Here is a 9,133-nt window from a genome sequence, read left to right as displayed (position 1 = left end):
TACTGGGATTTTTTGTGTATATTTTATATCTACTATTGTTTATGAAGATAATTATTTGGTGGTTAAAGCCATCTCATAAAGAAGGCTGAGCACTGAAGAATTGAAGTTTTTGACCTGTGGTGTTAGAGAAGAGTCTTGAGAGTCCCTTAGACTGTAAGGAGATCAAACCAATCAATCCTAAAGGAAATAAACCCTGAATATTCATTTGAAGGACTGATGCTGAAGCTGAAACTCCAACTCCATATCAGGTGTGGCCACCTGATATGAAGAGCCAACTCATTAGAAAAGACCCTAGTGCTGGGAAAGATTGAAGGCAGGAGGATAAGGGGATAACAGAGGGCAAGATGATTGGATGGCATCACCAACCAAATGGACATGAGTTTGAGAAAGCTCTGAGAAATGATGAAGGACAAGGAGGCCTGGCATGTTGCAGTCCATGGGGTCACAAAAAGTCGGACACAACTGAGTGACTGAACAACAAAAGCCATCTTACGGTACTTCGTAATTGCAGTTATGTAACAAATAGACATAAATCAGGCAAACTCATCTGGAAATCTCACTGATAGAATAACAATTGCATGGCTTAGAAAGTCCACCAAGAATAGATGTATTAATCACATTTTTTTCATTTTCTGTATTATTATTGTGCTTTGATATTTTGAGGACTTGTTGACTTGGGAAAGACTGTCCCTCCCAGAGCTAGCTAATTTCTAGAGACAGCAAACCACTCTCTTACAAGCCTGCTTCTCATAGGCAAACAACCCACCCTCCAACCACCTCCTTTACTGAGTTCTTATACTCTTGCCTATATCCTCCTGTTCTAACCACCCCACAGCCAGGTACTAGACAACTCAGGTCATGAATTGCTCCTGCTCCTCTGCCTCTTGACCAACCCTAGTGCATCTCCAGGGGGGGACCTGCCTGGAGTGGCAGACCCCTTGCTCTTGGGAACTGTAAGTAACAAACTATCTTTTTGGTCTATTCAAAATGTTTCAGTCTCCTGATCTGTTGGCATCACCAGACTTGAGTAATAAGAAAAAAAAATTACATTTTAAAATAATAGAGTATCAGGAAGCCTGATACCAGAGCAAAATGCTAGATTTTAGAGTCACACAGTCCTAGGGCTGAAATAAACTCCCTGGCTTGCTCACAGTGTGACCTTAGACAAATCACTCACTCCTCCAGTACTCAAATTCTCTTCATAAGAAGTCATTTGGACATGGAATGATTCACTGAAATTCTCCCAGGCAGTTGGTGGCTGAACTGGGGTTCAAACCCCTATGAGTTGGAAGCCAGACCCAGGCTTCTGCCACTTAATTACATTATATTTCTTCTTGCTGTGTTGTGTAAGGGTCTTTCAGGGTCTAGTCACAATTCTGAGTCCTCGACACCATCATCCAAGTCTAAGACTAGAGTCTAAGATACAGAAGAAAAGGAGAAAAGACAGAGGCCTCTTTCTACTAACTAAAGCCTACCACTTTCATTAATAGAGCGTCCTGGTAAGTTGGAATTTTATTGATTGAATGGAGCTACTCTGAGGTCAAGACATGCTGCATACGCTCAATGAATCATGAGACACATCCGCAGCAACTTGAACAAGCAGGAAGACGACAGCAAGAGAGGTAGCCTGGATTTAAATGGCCCTCTGATAGAGGAGCCACTCCAAGGACTCACAGTCTCACCTCAGCGCTTGTGAAATGAAATGTACACTAAAGGTTCTGCTTCTTTATATGCATTTACTACTTACTTTAGAGCTTACCTTACTACATTTACTACTTGCTTTAGAGCATACTTTCCATTGAGACTACGGTAAAGAATTCATAATCACAAATTCACACAAACCCCACAGCAGCCCTGTGAGGAAGATACAGTCATCATCTCCATTTTACACATTAGGAAGCTGGGATTCAGAGAACAGAGTCTAACTCAGGTTGTATGTCTCAGAAGTGGCAGAGACAGGATTTGAGCCTAAGCTTGCCTGGCTTTTAAACCACTTTGTTCTACTGTCTTTCTTTTGATGTTCTCTGTGCCCACTCATATTCTGGCATTGATATGTCCTAATTGGTTATTTGTTGATCTTATTGACCCAATAATGAGTCACTAGTGAACATTCATAGCCATGCAGGTGGTATGATCAGTAGTTTTAGACTTCACGTTGCAACATGTTTTATATTTTACCTGTTACTGTCAGTTGCTCTCCTGCGTGTCAGCGTGGCTGCTGAGGTCTCATGGAATGTTCCATGATGCCCTGGGTATGTAAACCATGCCTTGACCTCAGAGCAATGCCACCCCAATACATAAGAGCTGACATTGCTTTAAGGAGACATCTAACAATGTCCAGTGGGTTCTGTAGATGAAATGCTCCCACACCCGCACAACCCCTAGAATATAAGATGAGAGAGGATGCACATTCAATACTGGCCAACAAGGGAAAGACATAATTGTGCAGAAATATGTTGGCAAGCAATCTAAAACTGAGTGTTCCTCCTTGGTATTTCGGGAGCTCTCTGGTGTTCTCCTGGGGCCTTTCACTAGAGGAACACCTCTCACCAGCAAGCTCAGTGCTGCCTCAGTTTGACCACTCATAACCATTGTCGGTGGGAGGTGCTGAGGTCAGAAGAGCTGTCAGAGTCCATATATTTCCAAATGCCAGCCCCACAGAGTGTCACTTCCCAGGCCTGAGTTGGCTGCCCCTACATGTCTACCGTACATGGTCCTCCATGGGAGGCAGCAGAAGTGGTACTTGAGAGTGAGCAGGAACAAAAAAATCTCTCTTCTGAAATGTTATGCATTAATGTGAGAGCAGCTTCTAGCCCGGAAGCCAAGGACTCAAAGCCTTTGATTGGTGTGTGACCTCAGGAACCCAGGGCTGCCTGGGCTGGGTGAGGCTTACTCATCACAGACATTGTCACCGAAATCACATCCAAAAGGACACGGTTCTCTTCTAAGAACACCAGGTCATAGAGCCTGCAGAGCGTATGGTAAAACAGATTAAGAGGGTGTGAAAAATTTCCTGTGCCAAGACATTGGCCTCATTTTACATGGATTTGTACCCATGACTGAAGTCATTTCCTCTCAGTTTTGGCTGAGGAACTTGAAGACCAGAGCAGGGACCAGGGCAAGACTTCGGGAGAAGGGGCAAATTACATCTCATGATTTTCTCTGGTTGCTTGCTGATAAGCAAAAATCCATGCGTTCTGATAGTGCCCCAAAGAAAGGGATGTCTGGGGATGCCTGCAGGGCTGGGCGACAGGGAAGCCATCACGTGGTGCATAGCCTGGTTGGAGTAACAGGGCACAGGGGTGCAGACTGAGCCACGTTACTCTGCCACCGACTTCCCATCTCATCTATAAGGTGGGGTTGCTGCTGCTGCTGCTGCTAAGTCGCTTCAGTCATGTCCGACTCTGTGACCCCATAGACAACAGCCCACCAGGCTCCCCCATCCCTGGGATTCTCCAGGCAAGAACACTGGAGTGGGTTGCCATTTCCTTCTCCAATACACGAAAGTGAAAAGTGAAAGTGAAGTCGCTCAGTTGTATCCAACTCTTAACAACCCCATGGACTGCAGCCTACCAGGCTCCTCCATCCATGGGATTTCCCAGGCAAGAGTACTGGAGTGGGGTGTCATTGCCTTCTCCAGTAAAGTGGGGTGCAGTGAGTTGAATAGTAGCTTCCAACAATGTCAGGTCTTCATCCCTAGAACCTCTGACTGTTGCCTCATTTGGTGAAGCTTTCGCAGATGTGATTAAATTAAGGACCTTGAGATGAGGAGCTTATCCTGGATTGTCCTGGTGAGCTCTAAGGGCCATCATAAGTGTACTCATAGGGAGCTTTTATTTGACTCAGACACAAACGGAAGAGGAGAAGGTGATGTGACCACAGAAGCAGAGGCTAGAATGTATGGCTATAAGCCAAGGGATGCCGGCAGCTGGAAGCCTCCAAGGTTGGAACAGAAAAGGAAAATACCCTCATCTGAAGTCTTAGCAGGAACACAGCCCTCCAAAACCTTGATTTCAGACTCTGACTTCCAGAACTGTGAGAGAATACATTTCTGTTGTTTTAAGCCACCAAGCTTCGGTGATTTCTTAAAGCAGCCTCAGGAAATTAATACGTGGGGATTCTATTTGCTACCCCTAAGGGCTATTGTAAGAATTAAATGATTCAGTATGTCTACAGAGTTTGTAACAGTACCTGACACATTAAAGTGCTATAACAGCCTTTACCAGGTAAGTATCAACACTATTATTTTTAAATGGAGAAGAAACCAAGTCTCAGGGAGGTCCATGCAATACAAAAGTCTAATGCTCTTAATTGAGTTCAAGTCTCAGAACCCTAAACTCCAGCAGGAGCTTGAGGAGGTTCCAAGAGCCAAAGGTCAGAATAAAATCACACAGTCATACTTAAAACAGGCCAGGGGGCAGTCACCAATCACAGCCCCGAACTCCTGCTTCTGCATCGTCGTTCCTTCCATGGGAGCCGGGTCAAGAGCAGGGACCTTTCCTTCCTCTGAGCTCAACCACATCCTACCATCTGCTCTAGTCACATCTGAGGCCTGCCCTAGCCAGGTCCATAACAATAATAACTGCAGTAATAATAACAATAATAGCAGCCAGGCCCATAACAATAATAAAAATTTTTACTTTTACTTAAAGTGTGCCAGAATTTGAACTAAGTACTTTAGACCTTTTAATACACCTAACCCTTAATTGCTGTACCCATTTTACAGATGAAGAACTTGAGGTTCTGATGAGTTAAATGCCCTGCCCAAGACTGAATGGAATTCAAATCCAGGTTCATCTCTCCACCTGCCTTTCAGCACAGCAATCTTCCTCATCATGAGGACAGCTTAGAATATGGCAGGCACCTTGCCAGGGTCTCCACTTCTACTTTCTGAGTCCTCTTAGGATCCCTGTTTCACAGACGGGGACACTGATGTGCTATCAACACAAGCTGCCCAAGGTCGCCCAGAAGACTCCAAACACTTGACTCTAGAGCCCCAGCTCAACCTCTGGCAGGCTCCTTCCTCCTCCATTATAGCACCGGCTCCTGTGCAATCAGCAGCTCAGAATCGCAGAGGAACACTAAATTCATTCTCAAATCAGCCTTCTTCCCTCAAGATGAGTGTAGGCCAGCTAAATGGGAAGTCATAAGGCTGAGCGTGCAGAGAGTATTTCTAACTTTCAAGGACATTAAGTCCTTGAAATTTGCAGAACCAGGAAAGGCTTTGCAGGAACCAGCAATGATGGGTCCTCATGGGGCTGGTCAGGGCTTTCTCTGTGTTTCATCATAGAAGCAGCTCGTGGTGGTCGTCTTCATAGGAGAAGGTCACTCACCATGCTCCTTTCCCAACCCTCATAAGCCCAACTCCGGTGGGGATCCCCCAGCCCACTGGGATATCCATGCCCCTTGGACTTGAGCTTGAGGTTTCTCTTTTCGGCAGCCCTGAATTTCTACCTACTGACTGAAGCTTCTTTTAATCTTTCTCACACTTTTGTCTTTCCCAACTAAGACTAGAGCAGCTTAAGAGTGTATGGCTGGGTTTTTTATTTATTTATTTATTTATTTTAGTACCAGAAGAGGCTTGTAGAACTAGCTGGAGAAGAGTTGATGAGAGTTTGCTGATTCACCTGCGGGGTCATTGAGCATCTGCTATGTGCTAGCGCAGCTTACGGCATTTTGCATACATTGTCTCACTTCATCCCCATAGCAAACCTGTGAAGGAAGTATTATCCCCGTTTTCTGGCTCCAAGTCCTTTCAATGATGCTGAAGAATAAGGATGATGATGCTAATTACAAAGCCACTCGACACTGACCTCTGACTCTACAGCAGACACTGTTGTACAAGTTCTTCCTACTTGAACTCACTTAATCATCACAACTACTTCATTGGATATTACAATTATGATGATTAGTATGAATTATTGCTAGTCCCAATTTACTGATGAGGAAACTGAGGCCCAGGTGGGTTAAATAAGGTCCTACAGCTGGTAACTGGAAAAGGAATGAGTCATACTCAGGTTATTGACTTCTGGGATTGACTAATCATTGCACCCTGGCTGATTGCCTGTTTGTGTAAATAAAGTTGACTGGAACACAGCCATGCCCATTTGTTTTCTTACTGTCTGTGGCTGCTTTCCTGTTATAATAGCAGAGTTGAGTAGTTGAAGCAGAGATTATTGGTCTGCAAAACCTAAATACTTACCATCTGGCCCTTTACAGAAAGTTTGCTGACCCCTGGTCTAGCCCTGGAAAAGGAGGGCTGTGGCATTCTCTAAAAAAGCCGAATGCCACCTCCATCAGCATGTTTTTCCAAAACCCAAGTGGGTGGAGGCAAACCCTCAAGCCTCAGCATCAATTACATCTGCGCTGAAATCCTCTAGCTGATATATTGTCTCACAGCACCTTGAGTTGATTTATAAACTTAAGGATGACTGTTTCTTTCCTGGGGTAGAGGCAGGAGGTGGGGCATTTCTGTGTATGAAGGCCATTGTATGAAATACCACAGAACAGAGAAACCATCTCTGTCTCAGGTGAAGTGGGAGACTCTATCACCTCTCCTTCATCCCCAAAGAATTGTCAGCTCCATCCTCCATCATCCATGGAGAAATAACACTTGTTATGCCTCTAAAGTTCAAAGCATTTCCCATCTATTTCACATTTGCAGGTGATCATCAATATGCTGCTTCAGCTTAGCAGATACAGAGAGAATGCTTGGCTCTCCAGCATAGCCAGCTGCCTCCCTGGTGGGCAAGGAGGAGGGGGAGAAGGAGACTGAGGAGGGAAAGAGAGGGGGGACAAGGTGAGGGAAGAGGGGGAGGAGGAAGAGTGAGGGAATGAAATGGAGCTAAGACTCAATGCCTCTTCTGAAAACTGGGGGCCTCTTTGCTGTTTTTCAGTCACAAAGTTATGTCTGACTCTTTGCAACCCCATGGACTGCAGTGTCCTGTCCTTCACTATCTCCCAGAGTTTGTTCAAAATCATATCCATTGAGTTGGTGATGCCATCCAACCATCTCATCCTCTGCTGACCCCTTCCCCTTTTGCCTTCAACCATTCCCAGCATCAGGGTCTTTTCCAATGAGTCAACTCTTCACATCAGATGGCAAAAATATTGGAGCTTCAGCTTCAGCATCAGTCCTTCTAATGAATATTCAGGGGTTTATTTCCTTTAGGATTGACTGGTTTGATCTCCTTTCAGTTCAAGGGACTCTCAAGAGTCTTCTCTAGCACCACAATTCAAAATCAATTCTTCAAACTTTTTTAAGGTCAAATGCTCACATTCAGTATATAACTACTGGAAAAACCGTAGTTTGACTATATGGACCTTTGTTGGCAAAGTGATGTCTCTGCCTTTTAAAATGCTGTCTAGGTTTGTCATAGTTTTCCTTCCAAGGAGGAGGCTTCTATCACTATCAAATCCCTTATTATTATACACAGGAAGTGACAAATAGATTCAAGGGGTTAGATCTGGTTGACAGGGTGCCTGAAGAAATAAAGATGGAAGTTCATAACATTGTACAGGAGGCAGTGACCAAAAGCATCTCAAAGAAAACGAAATGTAAGAAGACAAAATGGTTGTCTAAGGAGGCTTTACAAATAGCTAAGGAAAGAGGAGAAGCAAAAGACAAGGGAGAAAGGGAAAGATATACCCAACTGAAATGCAGAGTTCCAGAGAACAACAAGAAGAGACAAGAAGACATTCTTAAGTGAACAAGGCAAACAAATAGAGGAAAACAATAGAATGGGGAAGACTAGAGACGTCTTCAAGAAAATTGGAGATATCAAGAAAACATTTTATGCAAGGATGGGCATGATAAAAGACAGAAACAGTAAGGACCTAACAGAAGCAGAAGAAATTAAGAAGAGGTGGCAAGAATACATGGAATAACTATACAAAAAAGATCTTAATGACCCAGATAACCCTGATGGTGTGATCACTCATCTAGAGCCAGACATCCTGGAGTGAGACATCAAGGGGGCCTTAGGAAGCATTACTTTGAACAAAGCTAGGGGAAGTGATAGAATTCCAGCTGAGCTATTTCAAGTCCTAAAAGATGATGCCATTTCAAATCCTTTAAGTGCTTAACTCAATATGCCAGGAAATTTGGAAAACTCAGAATGGCCACAGGATTGGAAAATGTCAGTTTTCACTCCAATCTCAAAGAAGGTGATACCAAAGAATGTGCAAACTACCATACAATTGTGCTCATTTCACATGCTAGTAAGTTTATGCTCAGAATCCTTCAAGAAAGACTTCATCAATACATGAACTGAGAACTTGCAGATGTACAGGTTGGGTTGAAAAAGGCAGAGGAATCAGAGATCAAACTGCCAACATTCACTGGATCATGGAAAGAGCAAGGAAATTCCAAGAAAACATCTACTTCTGCTTCATTGGCTATGCTAAAACCATTGACTGTGTGGATCACAACAAACAGTGGAAAACTCTTAAAGAGATGAGAGTACCAGGCTACCTTACCTGTCTCTTGAGAAATCTGTATGCAGTTCAAAAAGCAACAGTTAGAACTGGACATGGAACAATGGACTGGTTCCAAATTGGGAAAGGAGTATGATAAGGCTGTATGTTGTCACCCTGCTTATTTAACTTACATGCAGAGTACATCATGAGAAATGCCAGGCTGGATGAATCACAAGCTAGAATCGAGATTGCAGGGAGAAATATCAACAACCTCATATGCAGCGATACCACTCTAATGGCAGAAAATTAAGAGGAACTAAAGAGCCTCTTGATGAGGGTGAAAGAGGAAAATGAAAAGGCTGGCTTAAAACTCAACATTAAAAAAACTGAGATCATGGCAGCCACTCCCATCATGTTATGGCAAATAGAAGGGGAAACAGTAGAAGTAGTGATAGAATTTATTTTGAGGGGGCTCCAAAATCATTGTGGACAGTGACTGCATCCATGAAATTAAAAGACACTTGCTCCTTGGAAGTCTTTGCAACCCCATGGACTGTAGCCCTCCAGGCTCCTCTGTCCATGAGATTCTCCAGGCGACAATACAAGAGTGGGTTGCCACATTCTCTTCCAGGGGATTTTTTCCATCCAGGGATCAAATTCACGTCTCTTATATTGCAGGTAGATTCTTTAACTCTGAGCCACTGGGGAAGCCCTG

The sequence above is a fragment of the Cervus canadensis genome, chromosome 32 (assembly GCF_019320065.1).
Source record: "Cervus canadensis isolate Bull #8, Minnesota chromosome 32, ASM1932006v1, whole genome shotgun sequence".
Lineage (NCBI taxonomy): Eukaryota > Metazoa > Chordata > Mammalia > Artiodactyla > Cervidae > Cervus > Cervus canadensis.
This window is presented reverse-complemented; position numbering follows the sequence as displayed.